The following is a 24,327-nucleotide window of genomic DNA, read 5'->3' as shown; positions in this document are numbered from 1 at the left end:
ATGTATGTTATATATAATGGTATTTTATACCTCTGAATGATATGGACAAAATTAATTTGTAAACTTAAAATTTGATTGTAAAGGAACCCTATTTAATCAGCTTAAAAACAAACAATCACTTATATGAATAAATAAAATATAATGGACACTAACTCAAATGCTTTTTAAGTACACATGTTCTAGGATAAATCTTTAGTAAATTAAAGCTAACTTAAGGTTGTTGGTATAAAGAAAACAAAAATGCCTTTAGAGTTATTAGCACCGTACAATAATGGAAACATACCATTCTCATTCTACCTGGGCTTATTGGTCAGATAAGCTCATATTTTCTCTGTTACAAAATTTATCAGCAAGAAAAATAACCTAAGATAGTGGTTAATCACTTTAAAGTCTCATGAAATCTTTAGAAGTAATCCTATATAATAAAAGCCTAAAATGCAAAGTATCCTACCATTCGACCATTCAACCAGTTGCTATGATGCACACTGACCACCAAGGGGCAGATGCTCTGACTGGTAGGTTAGCTTGCTGCTGGGGTCTGGCCAATTGGGACTGAGCAAGACAGGCAGGCATGCCCTGGAGCCCTCCTGCGGTCCCTCCCTGGCTGGCCAATCTTCTGCGGTCCTTCCCCAGCCAGCTGGCCCTGATCAGCCCCAATCGGGACTGGGCAAGGGTTGGCCGGACATGCCCTGGAGCCCTCCGACAGTCCCTCCCCGGCCATGATCGTTCACTGGTGGGATCCCTCGGCCTGGCCTATAGCCTCTCGCAGTCCATGCCCCTTGGGGGATGTCAGAGAGGCAGTTTTGGCCCAATCACTGCAGGCCAGGCCAAGGGACTCCACCAGGGCACAAATCTGTGCACCGGGCCTCTAGTGTAAACATAATTGTTAAAAACAAATGATGTAACTAGAGATAAATAGGATATAAGAGTTTGTGCATGAATTTTAAGTTTACAAATGTCTTTGGTTACTGGAAAGCTTGAAGTGTACTAAGTTAAATAATGAATGCAATCTAAATACTAAAGAAGGGCTAAAATTAGAAAAGGGTATGTGGTTGTCCACTGCTCTGCTAGCTTTGGGAGCTAGACGACATGGTGGAAAAACAGACAGAATAATAAACTGGAGGCTTTTGTGTGACATTTTACAAGGCTAGGAGGACACAAGATGCTTCAGAATAAGTTCCAGACATTTATGACAAAGTCTAATTTGGATTTTAAGATGTAGAATCTCTGGGAAAGTGATGAGAACAAAGAGGAGCATGTTATGGTGATTGAAAATTATTGTATATGAAAAGTAAGATGTGTTTGCCTGTGGGGAAAAATGACATGAGGAATGGAAATGGATTTTTGACAAAGGATACGAAAATAATATTGTCCTAAAATAAAATGATTATTCCAGAATAAGTAAGGAAAAAGATAGGACAAAACTAGAAGGTTTATGAAAGTTGCAAAAGGATTTGAAAGTGGTAAAAATTTATAAAAATCAAATTTTAGAAAAGAAATCTTATATATGGTCAAGCTAAGTCAGATTGAAATGGTTCTACTTAACATTCTTTCAATGCCAAAAGTACTGATACAAAATTAGAATTTCATTTTCTATCTCTTTTAAAAGAACTAAATGTTCCTGTACTGTTGCTATACTTTTACAGAAATCATAAAGGAAAAACAGACTTCATGTTTTATTAAAATTATCTTGTGCTCTGCACCACCAGGTATTTGATTTCTTAGGTAAGGCAAATTTTCTTAATGTTAAAAGAACTAATTTTACTTCCAACCATTTAACTTTCTATACTTGTCTGTGAAGACTTTAATTGTCACCATGACAAAATGGATAACTGTGTATTGTTTCACAGTAACCTATAAACCTATTTGAATGTTTAAAAACTTTTGATATATTTGACAAACTTCCCAAATTTCAAAACTTAAATAGAATCTTCATTTTATCTTCCAATAACTTTGGAATGCTTCATAAGAAATCCTGAAGCATTTCAAAAGATCTCTCTCTCTCTCTCTCTCTCTCTCTCTCTCTCTCTCTCTCTCTCTCTACAGAAAAGAGAATATTAAGTTAATTAGTACTATTTGATATGCTAACATTTTGAGGTATGCAAAGGAAAAAATAAAAAGCTGAAATAAACAGTCTCACCATACAACTAAATAATTAATAAAAACAAAACAAAACAAAAAGCTCAGAGTGAGTAGAAGGAAGGAAATAATAAATCTTAGAGTGGAAATAAATGACAATGAGATTATAAAAAAAAATAAAAAAGATCAATGAAACCAGGAGCTGGTTCTTTGAAAAGATAAACAAGATTGATGAATCTATAGTCAGATTCTTAAAAAAAAAAAACAAAAAAAAAAAAAAAACAAAAAAAAAAAAACAAAGAGAAAGGACCAACACAAATAAAACCAGAAATAAAAGAGGAGAAGTAAAACAACTTATACTATAGAAATACAAAAGATTATAAGAAAATACTATGATCAACTATTTGCCTACAAACTGGACAACCTAGATGAAATAGACAAATGCCTAGAAAAATACAATCTTCCAAAATTGAATCAGAAAGAATCATAAAACCTAATAGGCAGATAACTACTTATGAAATTGAAGCACTAAAAACAAATCAAAACAAAACAAAAAACTCCCAGAACACAAGTCCTGGATCAGATGGCTTCACAGGTGGGATTTTACCAAACATTCAAAGAACTAAAACCTATCCTCCTCAAACTATTCTAAAACTTCAAGAAGAAGGAACACTTCTAAGCTCTTTTTATGAAACAAGCATTATCCTAATTCCAAAACCAGATACAGGCACTACTAAAAAAGAAAATTGCAAGCCATATCCCTGATGAACATAGATGCTAAAATCCTCAACAGAATATTAGCAAATCAAATCCAGCAATACATTAAAAAGTTCATACACCATGACCAAATGGGATTTATCCTGGGATGCAAGATTGGTACAATATTCAAAATTAATAAATATGATAAATTGCATAAACAAAATGAAGGATAAAAATCACATGATCATATCACTAGATACAGAAAAAGCATTTGATAAGATCCAGCACCCATCTGTATAATAAAACCCCAGCGACCTTTACGGTGGAATGACCAGAATGACCAGTCACTATGACACGCACTGACCACCAGGGGGCAGACACTCAATGCAGGAGCTGCCCCTTGGTGGTCAGTGCACTCCCACAGTTGAAGCGCTGCTCAGTCCGAAGCTGGGCTCACAGCTGGCTGGTGTTCCCAGTGGTGGTGGTAGGAGCCTCTCCCACTTCTGTGGCAGTGCTAAGGAGTGGCAAGCCAAGTGGTAAGGAGCAAACAAGTGGACGGTTGGGAGCGAGGGGTCCCAGATTGCGAGAGGGCGCAGGCTAGGCTGAGGGACCCACCCCTGCACAAATTTTGTCCATCGGGCCTCTAGTCTATATATATAAAAGCCTAAGCGACAGAAGGACCGAACGGCTGGTTGACCAGTAGCTATGATGTGCACTGACCATCAGGGGGCAGATGCTTAACACAGGAACTTCCCCCTGGTGGTCAGTGTGCTCCCTCAGCGGGAGCACTGATCAGCTCACTGATGGGTGTCAGACACCAGGCTCATGGCTGGCAAGTGCAGCTAATATGGCACTAGCCTCTCCTGCCACGGCAGCAGCACTACCAAGTGGCAGTGGTGGCACAGCAGGGCTGGGATGAGAGGGAGCAGTGCAGCACCCAGCCAGGACTCAGGCTCCTCCCTGGCCACCTGCCACTTTACGCACTACTACATCCCTTGGGAATGTTGGACTGCTGGTTTTGGCCCAACCCCCGAGGGGTCCCGGATTGTGAGAAGGCACAGGCCAGTCTGAGGGACCCCACTGGTGCACAAGTATGTGCACTGGGCCTCTAGTTTATAATTAAAAATAATCTCAGAAAAGTGGGATTAGAGGGATTATACTTCTACATTATAAAGTCCATATATGAAAAACATAGAGCCAATATCATGCTCAATGGGCAAAAACTAAACGTATTTCCCTTAAAAACACGAACAAGATAGGGATGTCTGCTTTCACTACTCTTATTCAACATAGCACTGGAAGTCCTAGCCACAGTGATCAGAGAAAAAAAATAAAAGGCATACAAATTGGAAAGGATGTTTTGAAATGGTCATTATTAACAGATTGCATGATATTATAAATAGAAATACCTAAAAATTCCACACAAAAATACTACTAGATTTAATAAAAGTATGTGGTAATACTGTAGAAGTTTAGAGAATTAACAACCAAAAATCACTAGCATTTTTATACACCAATAATGAACTCTCAGAAAGAGCAACACACACACACACACATACACACACACACACACATCATTTACCACAGTAACAACAACAAAAAAGATACCTTGAAATAAATTTAACCAAGGGTGTAAAAATCCTGTAGTTTGAAAACTACAGGACATTGAAAAAGAAATATGGAAATAAACAAACAAGTGGAAGCATTTACGATGTTCATAGATTTAAAGAATTAACATCATTAAAATGTCCATACTACCCAATGCAACCTATAAATTCAATGAAATTCTTATTAAAATACTTATGACATATTTCACAGATTGAGAACCAATATTCCAAAAATTCATATGGAAATAAACCCTGAATAGCCACAGCAATGTTGAGAAAGAACAATGTTGGAGGGATCACAATGCCGGATATCAAGATATACTACAAAACCATTGCAATGAAAGCAGCATGTTACTAACAGAAGAACAGGCATATAGATCAATGGAACAGAACAGAGAATCCAGAAATTGACCCACATCATAAGGTCAAGTAATATGTGACACAGGAGGCAATTATATACAATGGACTAAACACATTTTTCACCTATACATCTCCTAGGACAGTGATAGCGAACCTATGACACGCAGTCAGAAGTGACAAGCAAACTCATTTTTTTGGTTGATTTTTCTTTGTTAAATGGCATTTAAATATATAAAATAAATACCAAAAATATAAATATTTGTTTTACTATGGTTGCAAATATCAAAAAATTTCTGTATGTGACACGGCACCAGAGTTAAGTTAGAGTTTTTCAAAATGCTGGCATATCGAGCTCAAAAGGTTCGCCATCACTGTCCTAGAGCAAGAGAAACAAAAGAAAAAAAATAAACAAATGTGAATACATCAAACTAAAAAGATTCTGCACAGCAAAATAAGCCATCACCAAAATGAAAAGGGATCCCACTATATGGGAGAACATATTTGCCAATGATACATGTGAAAAAGGTGAATTTTCAAAATATAGAAAAAACTCATACAACTCAACAAAGGGAAGACAAATAGCCCTATTAAAAAGTGGGTACAGGACCTGAATAGACACTTATTCAAAGAGGACATACAGATAGCTAAGAGACATATGACAAAATGCTCAGCATCATTAATCACCAGAGAGATGCAAATTAAAATCAAATGAAAAATCACCTCACACCTATCAGAATGGCTACCATCAATAAATCAACAAACAACACATGTTGGCAAAGAAGTAGAGAAGAGGGAATGCTACCCACTGCTGGCGGGAATGCAGATTGGTGCAGCCACTATGGAAAACAGTATGGAGATTCCTCAAAAATTTAAAAATGGAACTGCCCTTGACTCAGCAATCCCACTTCTAGGAATAGATCTTAAGAATCCAGAAATACCAATCAGAAAGAATATATGCACTGCTATGTTAATTGCAATGTCATTTACAATAGTTAAGATCTGGAAACAGTCCAAATGGCCCATCAGTGGATGAGTGGATAAAAAAGCTGTGGTATATTTACACAGTGGAATACTATGCAGCTGTAAAAAATAAGGATCTCTTACCCTTCACAACAGCATGGATGGACCTGGAGAATATATCACATGATATAACTTATATGTAAAATCAAATGAACATAATAAACTGATGAACAAAATAGGTGCAAAATCATGGATGAATGGAGCAGACTGACAGATCTCATAGGGGAGGTGGGTGGAAAGACAAGAAGAGATTAACCAAAAAAACGTATACACATAATAGTGTGGTATAGGCCTGAGGTGGGGCAGAGACTGATGGAGGGGTGGAGGGGGACAAAGGGCAGTAAAATGAGGGACATTTGTAATACTGTCAATAAATAATAAATAAATAAATAAATAAATAAATAAATAAATAAATAAATAAATAAATACTATGAGGTTTAAATGAAAAATATTTTGAGGTAAGGAAAGTAGATTTTTTAAAAATTACCTTCCTCTTATGGATGTAAATATGTACTGGTGATGATCTGTATTTATTCTCATTGGATAGGAGCATTCCCTTTCAGAGGACTACAGCCATAGCAGTTGCTAAATACTTCCAGAAAGCTTGTTTCCTTCTTAAAGAATCCCCACTAAACTCAATAGTGACTGGAACCCACTTTACAGGATAAATTATGTAACAGGTATGTGAAATTTGGTGACTATTACATTTCTATTGTGCTTATCATCTCCAGTGTTCTAGATTTGTAGAACAAATGAATGGGATTATTAAGATCCAATTGGACAGGCCTTCTCATAAAGATGGCAAAGTAGGTAAACACAGTGGTTGACTCCTTTAAGGACTACATCAAAATTACAACCAAATTATTAAACTACCACCATTGAGAACCACCTGAAGACTAGCTGAAAAGAACTGTTATAATTAAGGATATAAAAAAGAAGCCACACTGAGTCTGGTAAGAAGGGGGTGGAGAAGTGAACCAGACTTATCATAAATCCACATGTGGTAGTTAAGAATTGGGAGGGATATCTTGCTGTACGCGTTCGTTCCCAGTGAAAAGTGAGGGATTCCAGTCCCACGCCAGGATCCCCATCCCAGAATACCAGTCCGGAGAAGTTCGTACAAAATCTAGTTGTGAAAATCAGTGAGGATTCCACCAGGGTGAGACTGAGGGCTGCTGGAGTCCCAGGAATTTCTCTTAAAGGACTTGCACACAAATTTACCCACTCTTAGGTGCATTCCAGCAGCTCAAATGACAGGGACATGCTGGGGAGGGGCTGAATAGTCGGGTTTCAGAGGGAAGATTGAAGGGGCAGTTCTCTCTGAACATTTTGTTCCTTTGTTGAGTCCTCCCTACACAAAGGCAGCAGGTGGGTGCCATTGTTCTTTTTGTTTGTTTTTTTAATCCTTACCTGAGCATAATTTTCCATTGATTTTTAGAGAGAGTGGGAAGGTGAGAGAAAGAGAAATATCGATGTGAGAGAGACACATTGATTGGTTACCTCCTGCATGGGCCTGGGCCAGGGAAGAGCCTACAATGGAGGCATCTGCCCTTGACCAGAATAGAACCTGGGACCTTTCAGTCCGCATTTGATGCTCTATCCCAGAGGTCAGCAAACCGCAGCTCGTGAGCCACATGCGGCTCTTTGGCCCCTTGAGTGTGGCTCTTCCACAAAATACCACGTGCAGGCGCACAAGTACAGTGGGATTGAAACTTCGTGGCCCATGCGCAGAAGTTGGTTTTTGGAAAGGAGATAGATGAAACAAGTATATAAGACAAGTGTGGATGGGAGAGTTGGAAGGGGTCGACCTCAGCGAACGTACCTCAATCAGATTGAGGACGTTTTTAGCAAAGGCCAGCTTAGGAGTACCCTAATTAAGTTAATAACGATGTACCTACCTATATAGTTTAAGTTTAAAAAATTTGGCTCTCAAAAGAAATTTCAATCGTTGTACTGGTGATATTTGGCTCTGTTGACTAATGAGTTTGCCGACCACTGCTCTATCCAATGAGCCAAACCAGCTAGGGCTGCCATTGTTCTTTTGAACACCTCACTACAACCCAGCCTGTAGGTTCGGGGGATGCCAAATCCAAGTCTGCATCAAAATCACCCCACCCTGTTGATTCCATGAGAACCCACCTTAGCCAACTTGCTCATAGACTGAGACCTCTTTTAGGTGCTGTTACTCATAAGCAGTTAACTTCCACACATGCTTTAGATTTCTATAAAATTTCTAAAAGGCCTACAAACCCCAAACAAATAGCAGCTAGCCACATCTTACCCTGTACCACTTGGTAAGTGACCCCCAGATTGGAACTAGAGGCAGCCAGCCTCAGTTCACAGCATAGCCTCTCCTAGGTGCCTCCATGCCTAGCACAAGCAGCTACCAACTGCAGGTCACTTTTCTGCCTGTGCCAGACTGGGCACAAGCAGCCTGCACTGGAACCCCTCTCAAGAGGCTCCAGAAGAAACAAACCCAGTGACTGGCTTCAGACACCAGAGTACCATCCAATTAGCTTCACAAACGATACACCGAATGGGTGGACTCGGAAAGCACCAGAGCTCTGCTAAAGCCAATCCTACTCTGTGGGGTCAGCCACACACAACAGCTCGTCCACTGTTGTTATGGCCAGTCCTCACAGCCAGTCAGCCTGGGGGTCAATTCCACCCACTGATGTGCCAACGACAATCAAGGCTCAACTACAACAGAATGGCTTTTGCTCAATTTTTCAGCTGGTCTCTATGACCATCCTCAAAAAGCCTATCTGTCGAATGGGATTTGCAGATTTTGTGTCCATTATTTATAGACTGAGTCTATGAAGCCTAGATGTTGCCTCAATGGGTAGGACTTACTTTCCCCCCTCCCTGCTGACATTCCCCAAGGGAGAGATAATTAATACCAATGGCCAGGGATAAAGGCTTTAGCTTTGATTCATTTTTCATAGTGCCATTGGGGCATGGCCCTATAACTTTAAGTGGTGTCTTTCAAACATTTCTTATCACAACCCCTATAATAAGAAATACACTTTACATTATTACCAAGCACACACACACACACACTACGTATATAGTATATACATATCATATGTATACTGTATATGAATGAAATGTTTCAAAAATATTTAATTTTACTGTGTGATAAATTATTTTATATATTTTAAAAATGCTAGTCATGACCCACTAAGTTTATTTTGACCACGCACAATAAGTCTCAATCTATGCTCTGAAAACCACTGCCTCAACTGGATATTAGATGATATTAAGAAATTATTCCAAAAGGACAAACAACAAAATAAAATAAATAAATTGGGGGAGATGGCAGCTGGCAGGACAGCAGTGTGGAAGAGGGTATGAGTGAGTGAGGGAGTGAAAGGGGTGTGTGTGGTGTGTGTGTGAGTGAGTGAGTGAGGGAGGGAGAGTTAAATCCTGCAGGAGTATCAGGGGCTGGCAGACCAGGCTCTCCTGGACAGGGAGCCTTTGTCTCAGCTACTGGCACTGCCCAGGCTTCAGGGCTTGGGCAGGGAGTCCACACCATCTTGAAGGGGAGAGTGGCCTCCACTAGGAACACAGCCTTACCACCACCCAGACTGGCCTTGGATACTGCCCGGGAACCTGAAACCACTCCAGCCAAAGTCATCCTGTCTCTCCCGCAGACCTGCAGACCCAAGGACATCCACCTCCAAGGGCACACAGCTCCCTCAGTAGAAACTATGATTCCCTGCTCTCTGGCGGCCCACGTGTGGACACTGTGGTCACACCACTCCAGCATGTGGGCAACACAACCCCACCACCCCAGCAAGCAGCTCCTGGGACCATCTGTAAGCCGCTGCTGTGTGCACGCCACTCCAACCAAAGGCACACAGCTCCCCCAACAGAAACCAAAACTCCCCGCTCCCCAGCAGCTGGCATCTGGACACTGCGGGTCGGGTCATGCTACACCAGGACGTGGGCCCCACGAGCCCGCCACCCTGGCAGGCAGCTCCTGAGACCCTCTGTGAGCAACCACTGCACATTCACCTCTCTAACCAAGGATGTACAGCGCCCCTCCCTCACCCAATAGAAACTGCAAGTCCCGGCTCCGTGGTGGCCAGTGTCTGGACACAGCAGTGAGCTACTGAGGGCTCACGTACCCAGGCAAGGTCATGCTGTTTCAGCCACAGACTCAGAAATTCCTGCATCCCCAGCTGCTGGCTCCTAGACCCCTTCACAATTCGCAATGTGAAATGAACCTAGCAAAAGTACCACTGCCTCATCCACAGACTACAGGATAGCAACCTCTCATTGTCATGGGGTCTGGACCTTCCCAGTGATTTGCAGACTGATGCTACCCCAGCAAGAGTCACAGAACACTGGCCAGAGTCACACTACCCGAGCTTCAGGCTTTGAGACCACTTTCTCCAAGGTGGTGGACTTTGGTATTTCACAGTGAGTGCATGCCAGTGAGACCTCAGGCAACCCTTTTCACAACAGCCAGAACCATGAGCACATCCACAACAGCTTGCATGACACAGCCAGGGCTGGCTCACAATGTCAGGCAACCCATGACGAGACTTCATCTATGAACAAGAAACTAACATTCAAGACCCGACTACATCAGGAAAACTCAAATAGCTCAAGTAGGGGACTCCACTAGAACACCAAGCTCAGGAGATCTGAGAGACTGCACCACTGGGTCCCAAAAATCACCAACTACATATGACCACCTCCAAAAGAACCTGGGTAGCACAGCAGTTGGATCTAAGACATAGAAACAATTAAAACCTTACAGGCAAAATGGGTAGACAAAGATACAATCCCCAAAGTAAAGAAAAAGAGGAACCACAAGAAAAGGAATTAAGTGAAATGGAGACAAGTGATTTGTCACAGAAAGAATTCAGAGTAACGGTCATAAGGATGCTTAAATGTCTGGATGACAAATGCACACAACTTAATGAGAATTATAAGGATCAGAATGAGAATTTCACCATGAAAATAAATAAAAAGGAAATGAAGAATGACATAGCTGCAATAAAGAACACAATGGAAAGCTTCAACAGTAGAGTAGAAGAAGCTGAAGATCACATCAGTGAATTAGAAGACAAGGTACAAAAAAACACCCAAGCAGAGCAGTGACTGGGGAAAAAAAAACACTTAAAAAGCAGGAGGAAAGCTTAAGGGAGCTTTGGAACAACACAAAAGGAAATAACATCCACATAATAGGAGTGCCAGAAAGAGAGGAGCTGAGCAAGGAAAAGAAAACTTGTTTGAGAAATGACAGAAAACTTCCCTGATTTGGGGAAGAAAAAAACTTACACAAGTCCAAGAATCACACAGACTCTCAAACAAGATGAACTCAAAAGACCGAAAACAAGATACATCATAATTAAATTGTCAAACATCAATGACAAAGTAAGAATCTTAATGGCTGCCAGAGAGAGACAGAAGGTTAACTACAAGGGATCTCAACTATCAACAGATTTCTCAACAGAAACACATCAGACCAGAAGGTAATGGAATGAAATATACAAAGTGATACAAAGCAAGTGACTGAATCCAAGAATACTATACTCAGAAAGGCTATCATTCAAAACTGAAGGTGAAATCAGGAGCTTCACAGACAAAAAAGGCTATGGGAGTTTATTATACTGAGCCATTAATGCAAGAAATCCTAAAGGGACTGCTGTAAAAAGAAGAAGTAGAAAGGAAAGAAGGAACACAGGCATAAAGAATAAAAATGGCTACAAACAAGTACTTAACAATAATCACCTTAAATGTAAATGGATTAAATGCTCTAATCAAAAGACATAAGGTAGTTGAATGAATAATAAAACGTGACCCAATATTTGCTGTCTACAAGAGATCTACCTCAGAACAAAGGACTCACACAGACTGAGAGTGAAGGGATGGGAAAAAAAATTTTCAGGCAACTGGAAAGGAAAAAAAAAAGCTGGGGTACAATACTTATATCTGACAAAATAGACCTCAAAGTGAAGGCCATAGCAAGAGATAAGGAGGGCCACTTCATAATACTAAAGGGATCAGTTCAACAAGACAATATAACTCTGGTAAACATATATGTACCCAATACAGGAGCATCCAAATACATAAAAAGCTTTCTCGAGGATATCAAGGGAGAGATCTGCATGAATACAATCATAGTAGGGGACCTTAATACCCCATTGACACCACTGGATAAATCCTCTAAATAAAAAATCAGCAAAGAAACAGCAATGCTAAATGAATCACTGGATAAGATGGAATTAATTGACATCTTCAGAACATTTCATCCCAAAGCAACAGATTATACATTCTTCTCAAGTGCACATGGGACATTTTCAAAGATAGACCACATATTTATACACAAGCAGAGCCTCTTCAAATTAAAGAAGATAGAAATCATAACAAGCATCTTCTCAGATCACAATGGCATAAAATTAGAAATCAACTACAATAAAAACAATGAAAAAAATCAAACACTTGGAGGCTAAATAACCAATGATTGTGTTACGAAAGAAAGAGATCGAAGAATAAATAAAAAGCATGCTGGAAACAAATGACAATGACAACACAACAATCCAAAATCTATGGGAAATAGTTAAAGCAGTCCTGAGAGGGAAGTTCATAGCTCTACAGGCTTACCTCAAAAGACAAAACAAAAAATGGTAATTAATTATCTAACCCTACAACTTAAAGAATTAGAAAGAGAGCAACAAGAAAAGCCCAGAGTAAGAAGAAAGAAGGAAATAATAAAGATCAGAATGGAAATAAATGATATAGAGACAACAACAACAGCAACAACAACAAAAACACAATAAAAAAGATCAATATAACCAAGAGCTGGTTCTTTGAAATAATAAACAAGATTGATGAAACTCTACCCAGGGCCACCAAGAAACAGAGAGGACCCAAATAAACAAAATCAGAAATGAACGAGGTGAAGTAAAAACTGACCCCATAGACATACAAAGGATTGGACAAATATATATATATACACACACACATACATACTATAAACAACTCTACTCCAGCAAACTGAACAACTTAGGCAAAATAGATATATTCCTATAAAAATACAATCTTCCAAAACTCAATCAGGAAGAATCAAAAAATTTGAATAGGATGATAACTACTTATGAAATTGAAGCAGTAATAATAATAAAAAAAAAACTTCCAGTAAACAAAAGCCCTGGTCTGGATGGCTTCACAGTGGAGTTTTACCAAACATTCAAAGAAAGGCTAACACCAATCCTCTTCAGAGTATTCCAAAATATTCAAGAGGAAGGCACACTTCCAAGCTCTTTCTATGAAGCCAGCACTACCCTAATCCCAAAACAAGATGAAGACTCTACAGAAAGAGAATTATAGGCCAATATCCTTGATGAACATAGATGCTAAAATCCTCAACAAAATTCTAGCAAATTGGATGATCCAGCATTACATTAGAAAGATCATATACCATGACCAAGTGGGATGTATTACAGGGACACAAGGTTTGTACAATGTCTGAAAATCAATAAACATGATACATCACATAAACAAATTAAAAGACAAAAATCACATAATCATATCAATTGATGCAGAAAAAGCATTTGACAAAATTGAATACCCTTTGTTGATAAAAACTCTCAGCCAAGTGGGAATAGAGGAATGATAACTCAACATAATAAAAGTCTTATATGACAAACCTACAGCAAAACATCATATTCAATGGGCAAAAACTAAAACCATTTCCCCTAGGAATAGGAACAAGACAAGGATGTCCATTTTCACCACTCCTGTTCAACATAGTACTGGAAGTGATCAGACAAGAAGAAGAAATAAAAGGAACCCAAATTGGAAAATAATAAGGAAAACTGTCCTTATTTGCAGATGACATGATACTATACATAGAGAACCCCAGAGACTCCACGAAAAAACTACTAGACCTAATAAATGAATTTGGCAATGTAACAGGATACAAAATTAACACCCAAAAATCTATGGCATTTTTATACAGCAATAGTGAACTCACAGAAAGAGAAGTGGAAAAAAATTTCCATTTACTGTTGCACCAAAAAAATTAAGATACCTAGGAATAAACTTAACTTACGGATGTAAAAGACCTGTACTCGGAAAACTACAGGACATTGAAAAAAGAGATAACGACACAAACAAATGGAAGAATATACCATGCTCGTGGATTGGTAGAATCAACATCATTAAAATGTCCGTACTACCCAAAGAAATCTACAGATTCAATACAATCCCCATTAAAATACCAATGGCATAAATCACAGACCTAGAACAAACTCTCCAAAAATTTATACGGAATAAAAAAGAACCCGAATAGCCATAGCAATCCTGCAAAAGAAGAACAAAGTTGGAAGGATCACAATACCAGATATCAATACATATTACAAAGCCACTGTTCTCAGAACTGCCTGGTAATGGCACAAAAACAGACATATAAACCAATGGAACAGGGCAGAAAAACAAGAAGTAGACCCAAGCCATTATTTCAATTATTATTTGACAAAGGAGGAAGGAGCATACAATGGAGTCAAGATAGTCTCTTCAATAAATGGTGTTGGGAAAATTGAACAGATACATACAAAAAAAATGAAACTAGACCACCAACTTTCAAAATTCACAAAAACAAACTCAAAATGTATAAAGGACTTAAATGTACGATGGGAAACCATAAAAAGCTTAGAAGAATCCATAAGTAGCAAAATATCAGACATATCTTGTAGCAATATCTTCCCAGATAAAGCTCCAGGGCAATGGAAACTACAAAGAAAATAAACAAATGGGACTACATCAAAATAAAAAGCTTCTGCACATCAAAATCAACCATCAACAAAACTTTAAATGGGCCCACTGCATGGGAGAACATATTTTCCAATGTTATCACTGATAAGGGTTTAATCTCCAAAATTTATAGGGAACTCATACAACTTAACAAAAGGAAGATAAACAATCCAAGCAAAAAATGGGCAAAGGACCTAATAGACCCCTTTCAAAAGAGGACTTACAGAAGTCCAAGAGACATATGAAAACATGCTCCAAGTCACTAATCATCCAGGAGATGCAAATAGAAAGGACAATGAGATGCCATCTCACACCTGTCAGATGGCTATCATCAACAAATCAACAAACAAGTGCTGACAAGGATATGGAGAAAAAGGAACCCTCGTGCACTGTTGGTGGGAATGCAGACTGGTGCAGCCACTGTGGAAAACAGTATGGAGTTTCCTCAAAAAATTAAAAATGGAACTCCCATTCGACCCTGTAATTCCACTTCTAGGAATATAGCCCAAGAAACCGGAAACACCAATCAGAAAGGATATATAAACCCCTATGTTCATAGCAGCACAATTCACCATAGCTAAGATTTGGAAACAGCCTAAGTGCCCATCAGCAAATGAGTGTATTAAAAAGCTGTGGTACATCTACACAATGGAATGCTACACTGCTGTTAAAAAAAAAAAAAAAAAAAAGGAGAAGGAACTCTTATGATTTGCAACAGCATGGATGGATCTGAAGAGCTTTATGCTAAGTGAAATAAGCCAGTCAGAGAAAGATAAATACCACATGATCTCACTCATTTTTGGAATAAAATGAACAACATAATCTGGTGAGGTAAAATAGATCCAGAGACATAGAAGCATGGAAAAGACCATCCATCCTCAGAGGGAAGGTGGCGGGAAAGGAGACATATGTAATACTTTAAACAATAAAATTAAATAAAAAACAAATTAAAAATAAATAAATTGGGCATGACCATTAAAACCTTTGTACCTCAAAAGGCACTACAAGGAGAGGGAAAAGGCCACCCACATAATGTGGAAAGATATTTGTAAATCATGTATCTAATATCTATAATTCATATGAATAAAAATACATATGATAATCTCTCCAGACTATTCAGAATATAAAGAAATCTTACAACTCAACAATAAAAAGAAAAATAGCTCAATTTAGAAATAGGCCAAGAATATGAATAAACATTTCTATAAAAGTATATACAAATAGCTAATCAACACATGAAGATACTCAACATCATTAGTCATTAGGGAAATGAAAATCAAAACCACAATGGATATCATTTCACACCCTTGAGGGTGCCTGCAATCAAAAGATGTAAAATAACAAGTATTGTTTTTGAGTAACCAGTGTGTCACCAGAAGACAGCTGTTGTGAAAATAATAGCTAAATCTAAGGCAAAAGGGGAAAGGGAAAACCTTTTATCAACATCATAATCATTGGACACATGGGGTCTGGCAAGTCTACCACTCCTCGTCATCTGATGTACAAATGTGGTGGGGTCGCCAAAGAACCATCAAAAATTTGAGAAGGAGGCTGCTGAAATTGGGAAGATCTCCTTCACATATGCCTGGGCCTTGATAAATTAAAGGCTGTACATGAGCATGGTATCACCATTGATATCTCCCTATGGAAATTCAAGACTAGGAGATATTATTTGACCATCATTGATGCCTCAGGACATAGAGATTTTATGAAAAACATGATTAGAGGCACATTTCAGGCTAACTGTGCTGTCCTGGTTGTTGCTGCTGGTGTTGCTGAATTTGAAGAATCTCCAAGAATGGGCAGACCTGTGAGCATGTCCTCCTGACTTACACACTGGGTGTCAAATAACAAATTGTTGGTGTTAACAAAATGGATTCTACTGAACTACCCTTCAGCCACCCTTCAGCCAGAAGAGAAATGAGATCATTGTTTCAAAAGTCAGCACCTACAGTAAGAACCATATGATTACACTCATATGTGGGATATAAAACTGAAAGCAACAAACAATCTAGAAAAACAAACAAAAATTCATGGACACAAACAGTATGGCGGTTACTGGAGAGAAGGGGGGTGGGGTATTAAAGGGTAACAAATAAAGGTAACGGAAGAAGATTTGACTTTGGGTGATGGACACACAGTGCAATTTATAGATGATGTATCACAGAAACGTATACTTGAAACCTATGTAATATTTAAAATTTATATTTAATAAATTTGGGGGTGATAGTAGTTAATAAGATCATATAGATTTCAAGTGTACATTTCTATGATACATGGTCTATATATTGCATTGTGTGCCTACCACCCAAAGTCAAATCATCTTCCACCACCATATATTTGGCCACTTTTACCCTTTACTATACCCCATCCCTTCCCTCTGGTAACCACATGAGTTTGAATTTTATAGCCCATATATCAGAGAAATAAGGTTCTTAGCTTAGTCAGAAACCTATATAATTTTATTAAGCAATGTCACCCCATAAATTTAATTTAAAAAAGAAGTCAGCACCTACATTAAGAAATTAGCTATAACCCAGACACTGTAGGTTTCTGCCAATTTCTTATTGGAATGGTGACAACATGCTGGAGCCAAGTGCTAATATGCCTTGGTTCAAGGGATGGAAAGTGACCTGTCAAAATGGCAATGCCAGTGGAACCACACTGCTTGAAGCTCTGGATTGCATTCTTCCACCAACGCATCCAACTGACAAGCCCCTGCATCTGCCTCTCCAAGATGTCTACAAAATTGGCAGTATGGGTACTATCCCTGTGGGTCAAGTGGAGACTGGTATTCTAAAACCAGGTATGGTGGTCAACTTTGCTCCAGTCAACATTACAACTGAAATAAAGTCTGTTGAAATGCACCATGAAGCTTTGAGTGAAGCTCTTCTTGGAGACAAGGTGGGCTTCGATGTTGAAAACATGTCTGGCAAGGATGTTTGTCATGGCAATGTGACTAGTGACAGTAAAAATGACCCACCAATAGAAGCAACTGTCTTCATAGGTCAGGTGGGTATCCTGAAGCATCCAGGCCAAGTCAATGCTGGGTATGCATCTCTACTGGATTGTCATACAGCTAATATTGCAATTTTGTTAAGCTATAGAAGAAGATGGATCATCGTTCTGAGAAAAAACTAGAAGATGGCCCAAAGTTTTTGAAGTCTGGTAATGCTACCCTCATTGATATGGTTCCTGGAATTCTGCAGGAAGCCGCCCATTGTCTTCAATGCATTGTCTTCACTATCAGAGAAGTGCAAACAAGGATCCCGGAATGCTGGTGAACCTTGAACCCATGGCAAAGGCCAGAGCTATGCACCAATTGTCTAGTCCAGACAAGGGGGGCTCAAGCTATTTCCTGATCAAATAGTCTCTGAGTAAATCCTTCTAATATTTACTGACCTTTAAGATAGTCTGTCTGCTACTGCATTTGCCTGCCTGACTAAGGGCTTTATGTGTATCCAAAGTTGAATAAAAGGTTGGCGAAGCCTGGGCACCAGTGGAAGTCCTTCCCCTTGAGTTGGGCTTACCCACCTGGCCCCCAATATTTCCCAATTATTTCCTGTCTCGTCTCTTTCATTTGCTTGTGGCCTCTCCTCCAGATCCTGAACCCTGAACCACGTGGGACGTGGGGGAACATTCACAGAATTCCCATCTGTGTCAAGAACTTCCCTGACTATCCTCTGGGCTGTTTTTTGTTGGTGGTGAAATGAGACAGATAAAAGCAGTGAACAAACTAGAGCGGGCAAAGTCACCAAGTCTGCCCAGAAAGCTCAGAAGGCTAAATGAATACTATCTCCAATATCTGCCATCCCAGTCTTAACCACTGGTGGAAGAATGGTCTCAGAAATGTCTGTCTCAATTGGCCATTTCAGTTTAAAAGTAAAAGACTGATTAATGATTACAATGCACCATAAAATCTTCAAAAGGAAAGGAGAATGTTTTGTGGACCATTGTGTGTGTGTGTGTGTGTGTGTGTGTGTGTGTGTGTGTGGCAGTTTTTAAGTTATAAGTTATTAAAATCAGTACCTTTTAATAGAAACAACTTGATAAAAGATCTGCCACAGAATTTTGAGACCCATTAAAAGAAAGCTTAATGAAAAACCTGTGTCTTCTTTTGGTCAACACTGTAACTTACTATTGTACTGCTTAGGTAAAAGGCTTAAGAATCACCCATAACAGAAAAACAGAACATGGTGGTCTGCAGGACTGGAGTGAGGAAGAGTGTGAGTGAATGAGGGAGTGAGAGGGCTAGTGTGTGGACGTGTGTGTGTGTGTGTGTGTGTGTGTGTGTGTGTGTGTGTGTGTAGGTGTGTGTGAGGGAGAGCCCATTCACACAGGAGTCTCAGTGGCCAGCAGTTTGGGATCTCCTGGCCCAAGAGTCCCTACTTCTTCCACAGACACCTCCCTGAAGGGGCTCAGGCTTGGATACCACATCTTGATGGGTTTACAAGGTCCTCCTTGGGAGGAGGTTTCAAGGAGTGGCAGCAGCTAGGAGCCCAGTCTCAACACCACCCACACTAGCTGTGTCCCAGGCCTGAACCCAAGGGCACCCTGCCCCGGAACATGTGAATGTGTGCACCAAGGACACAACGCACACTGCTGCAGACCCCCAGTCCACGCAGCTAAGAGAACGCCAGCTGGACCCAGAGTATCTGCAGCTGACACCTGCAAGGCCAGCTCCATGGTGGAAGGGATTACAACTCAGAACATGGACAATCAAGGTGTGAGACTCAAGGCAGCCCCAGCCTCTGGGCTAAAGAGTCCCTGCCCCCTGGGCTACTAAGGGCTTCAATCTCTCTGACTTCAATCAGGTTACCAAGGGCCTGAAAGGGACAGTGACTCATATTGACTTGCACCAGAGAGGCTCCCAGGAGGCCCAGGATAGACATAGCAAGGGATCAGATTCAATAACATCAGAGTAAAATACAGTAAGCTCCACAAACAGCAGACCCAAAGGTTTTTGAGTGTGTGAACGTGTGTTGTTTTGTTTCTTGTTGTGTGTGTATGAGTGAGTGGAATTTTTTGGTTTTGATTTTTGTTGTTTTTTTTCCCTTTTTTATCTTTTCTTTTTTCTTGTATATCTCTAATTTCTCTCTATTTTTTTACTCTATTTGACTTTAGTCTATTCTTATTATTTTTAACACTTATTTTATTTTTCCATTTTTTCTCATTTTTGTTTTACTTTTCCTATTTCTTAACATATCCATTATTACTACATTTTAAATTCATTATTATTATTTTATTTACTATTTCCTTTTCTTTTTTCCTCCTATACTAGTTCTATAAGCTTCCTCCTTGCTTCCATATAGCCATCTTTTCATCTTCTTCTTTCTCCCTGTTTTTAAATATCCTTTCTAAGTCTTTGGTCATGTGTCTTTTAGTATTCTTTTTATTTTTCTTTGCCTTGCTTTTGCTTCTTTTTACTCTTAGTCTTTCCTGTTTTTACTGCATTGAGTAGCTTGATTTTCATGGTGCTTTTGGTTTGGCCCTGTTGTGTCTTATTCTGGTCTGTCAGCACCTGTATAACAGCTGGCACGATGACGTAGCAGTTGAACCTCACTGCCAGCAAGTCAGAGGGGTGATCCTTCCCATGAGAGGAATATCAATAATCAAGTACAAATTACAAAGGAGAGCCCAAATAATGCACACAAAGTGCATTCATAGAGAATCCAGCTCAGGTGAACAAACAGACTGCACCACTGGACCCCTCAAGACACTTTCTGCATAAGGCCATCCCACAAAGATTGGGAGGCATAACAGTTATATCTAATACATAGAAGCAAATACAACAAGACAGCTAAAATGTAGTTCAAAGTAATGGTTACAAAGGTGCTTAAGGAGCTTAGTGCAAATTACAAGGAACTCATTGGGAACTATAGTAGCATAAAAAAGGAAATAGAAACCATGAAACAGAACTATACAGAAATGAAGAATAACACACCTGACAAGAACACACTGGAAAGAATTAAAAATAGATTGGATAAAACAGAGGATTGAATCAGCGATTTGGAAGACAAGGTAGAAATAAATACCCAATTAGAGAAGCAAATAGAAGAAAGAATTTAAAAGCAGGAAGATAGCTTAAGGGAGCTCTGGAACAACATGAAATGTAAAAACATCTGCATTATAGAAATAACAGAAGGGGAAGAGGGTGAGCAAGGAACAGATAATCTGTTTAAAGAAATAATGACAGAAAACTTCCCCAACCTGGTGAAGGAAAATGTCACACAAGTTCAGAAGGCACAGAGAGCCCCAATCAAGAGGAACCAAAAGATACTAACATATGGATACATCATAGTTAAAATGGCAAATGTTAAAGACAAAGAAAGAATCTTAAAGGCAGCAGGAGAGAGATAGAATATTACCTACAAAGGAGTTCCCATTAGAATGACAGCTGACTTCTCCATAGAAACACTTCAGGCCAGAAGGGAGTGGCATGAAGTATTCAAAGTAATGAAAATCAAGGGCCTAAATTCAGTATTACTCTATCCAGCAAGGCTATCAATTGAAGTTGGAGGGATTACAATACCAGATAACTATACTACAAAGGCATTATAATCAAAACAGCCTGGTACTGGCACAAGAACAGGCATATAGACCAGTGGATCAAAATGAAAATCTCAGAAATCAACCCAAGCCATTATGCTCAATTAGTATTTGACAAAGAAGGCAAGAACATACAATGGAGTAAATCTCTTCAATAAATGGTGTTGGGAAAACTCGACAGACATATGTAAAAAGATGAACTAGACCACCAACTTACACCATACACAAGAATAAACTCAAAATGGATAAAAGGCATGAAACCATAAAAATCTTAGAAGAAAACATGGACAGTAAAATCTCATACATCTCACATAGCAGGATTTTTGCCAATACATGCCCTAGGGCAGTGGTCGGCAAACTGCGGCTCATGAGCCACATGCGGCTCTTTGGCCCCTTGAGTGTGGCTCTTTCACAAAATACCGAGTTCTGCACATGGGACACAAAGTTTCAATTGCACTGTACATGTACACCGCAAGTGGTATTTTGTGGTCGGCAAACTCATTAGTCAACAGAGCCAAATATCAACAGTACAACGATTGAAATTTCTTTTGAGAGCCAAATTTTTAAAACTTAAACTATATAGGTAGGTACATTGTTATTAACTTAATTAGGGTACTCCTAAGGCTAAGGAAGAGCCTAGGGCCTAGGGCAAAAAAACTAGGAGAAAATAAACAAATGGGACTACATCAAAGTAAAAAAGTTTCTGCACATCAAAAGATACCACCATCAAAATGAAAAGGGAACCCACTCTATGGAAAAACATATTTGCCAATGATACATCTCATAAGGGGTTAATATCCAAAATACATTGAGTGGCCAGATTATTATTACCACCTGACGTTTGTAGGCAAATTAGCCGTACACTGCATCATATGGAATGATTTGAACACCTTTGCTGTCTGCAGTTACCAAGATAAAACATCTCCAATTCACACAGGAACACAAGGATTGAACAGTCAAGCATTGGAAAAAAGTCATGTGGTCCGATGAATCATGTTTTCAGTTGCATCATGCAGATGGCAGAGTGAGAATATGGCAGAAACAGCATGAAAGCATGCACCCCACATGCATGAGTACAACCCTTCAAGCTGGTGGGGGCAATGTTATGGTTTGGGGCATGTTTTCCTGGCATGATTTGGTCCCTTTAATTCGAGTGGAACAACATTTGAATAGCACAACATACCTAAGTATCATTGCTGATCAAGTTCATCCTATCATGTTGATGGCGTATCCCAATGGAGATGGCTTCTTCCAACAAGACAATATGCAATGCCATGATGCTCGTATTGTACAGGAGTGGTTTCAAGAACATGAGGGAGACTTTGCCTTGCTTAGGTGGCCCTCACAATCACCAGATCTTAATCCAATTGAGCATTTGTGGGATGAAGTTAAAAGAACCATCAGGCAGCTGGTTCCACAACCATCAAATCTCACAGAACTGGACATTGCTATTCATCAGGCATGGTGTCACATTCCTCGCATCACCTTTCAACATCTCATGGAGTCAATGCCAAGAAGAATCACCGCAGTATTAAAGGCAAAAGGTGGCCCAACAAAGTACTGATAGGGTGGTCATAATAATCTGGCCAATCACGTTCATATATAGCCCACATTCAAAGGCTGTTAAATCGCATTGTTTACCCATATCTTCAGAAAAAATCACTTCTACTGCCATGGTAAACAACCTGCTTCCCTATTTATAGTGGTCTGGCCCTCTAGCAACTTCAGCGTGAAATTATAGCTAATTTGCCTACAAGCGTCAGGTGGTCATAATAATCTGGCCACTCAGTGTATATAAAGTACTCATAGAACTCAACAAAAGGAAGACAAACAATCCAATTAAAAAATGGGCAGAAGACCTGAATAGAGATTTCTCTAAAGAGGACATACAAATGGTCACGAGACATATGAAAAAAAATGCTCAAAGTCACTAATCATTAGAGAAATTCAAATTAAAACCACAATAAGATATTAACTCACACCTGTCAGAATGTCTATTGTGAAAAAAATCAACAAACCATAAGTGCTGGCAAGGATGCAAAGAAAGGAAACACTGGTTCACTGCTGGTGCAGCCACTATGGAAAACAGTATGGAGTTTCCACAAACAATTAAATATAGAAATGCCATTTGACCCAGCAATCCCACTTCTAGCAATATATCCTAAGAAACAGGAAATAACAGTCCAAAAGAACATACGCACCCCTATGTTCATACCAGAGTTATTTACAATAGCTATGACTTGCAAACAGCCCATGTGCCCATCAGTAGATGAATGGATAAAAAAGTTGTGGGACATTTACACAATGAAATACCATGCAGCTATAAAAAAGAGGGATCTCTTACCCTTTAGGACAGCATGATGGACCTAAAGACTATAATGCTAAGTGAAACAAGCCAATCTGAGAAAGACAAATATCCCATGATCTCACTTATTTGTGGAATCTAATGAACAAAACAAATTGATCAAAAAAATAAAACCCAAAGCATGGAGGCATGGAACAGACCGACATACCTTGATGTGGGGATGGGGAGACCAGAAGAGATAAACCAAAGAACTAATATACTTACAGGCATAGCCCATAGTCATAGGCAATAAGGTGGTGAAAACTTGTGTGTGTGTGTGGGGGGGGGGGGGGCTTGAAGGAGGGGGGTAAAGGCAGGGGAAATGGGAGATATCTGTAATACTATCAACAATAAAAATATATATTAAAATTTTTTAATAAAAAAGAAAACCCAATTTTGTGGGATTGAATGAACTAATATGTGTTATGCTTTCAGATATTCCTGACCGGATGTACTAGTAAACCTATAATAAATGTTATTATTTTTATTGTTGCTCAAATCTCACTAGTAAATGATGATGTTCACTTCTATTTAGTTTTTTTCTACTTGTCAATGTTTATATCAACAAGTGATAAATATAAAATTTGGATCCAACCAAAACCAAAACCAAAAACACAGAATTGCCTATAACCTATTTCTTGTGTTTCATCTGCTTAAACTTTAGAATTTGATAATTCTGGGTTAACGTTTTTTCTGGGTGGAAACTAGTTTTTTTTTTTTAACCTTGCCTTAAGTGAAGGAATCATCTGTTTACATAGTAAAAAGCTATGAAATGGACTCTCTTGGTGCAACACTTCATAGACTAAGATACATAAGCAAATAGTAACTTTGTTTATGGGTAAGCTAATTTATAAAGGCCACATTCTATATTAAAGTCTCCAGGTTGCTTGTGTAGTTACC

General features: G+C 39.1%; 1 pseudogene; it reads left to right on the top strand.

Annotated features, from left to right (window-relative positions):
* The first annotated feature begins 10,538 nt into the window (after positions 1 to 10,538).
* Positions 10,539 to 18,247, top strand: LOC132223570 (elongation factor 1-alpha 1-like; annotated as a pseudogene).
* Positions 18,248 to 24,327: the final 6,080 nt, after the last annotated feature.

Source organism: Myotis daubentonii, chromosome X, assembly GCF_963259705.1.
Source record: "Myotis daubentonii chromosome X, mMyoDau2.1, whole genome shotgun sequence".
In the NCBI taxonomy this organism is placed as follows: Eukaryota; Metazoa; Chordata; class Mammalia; order Chiroptera; family Vespertilionidae; genus Myotis; species Myotis daubentonii.
Note: the sequence above shows the minus strand (reverse complement) of the source record. Positions and strands in the feature narration are given on the sequence as shown.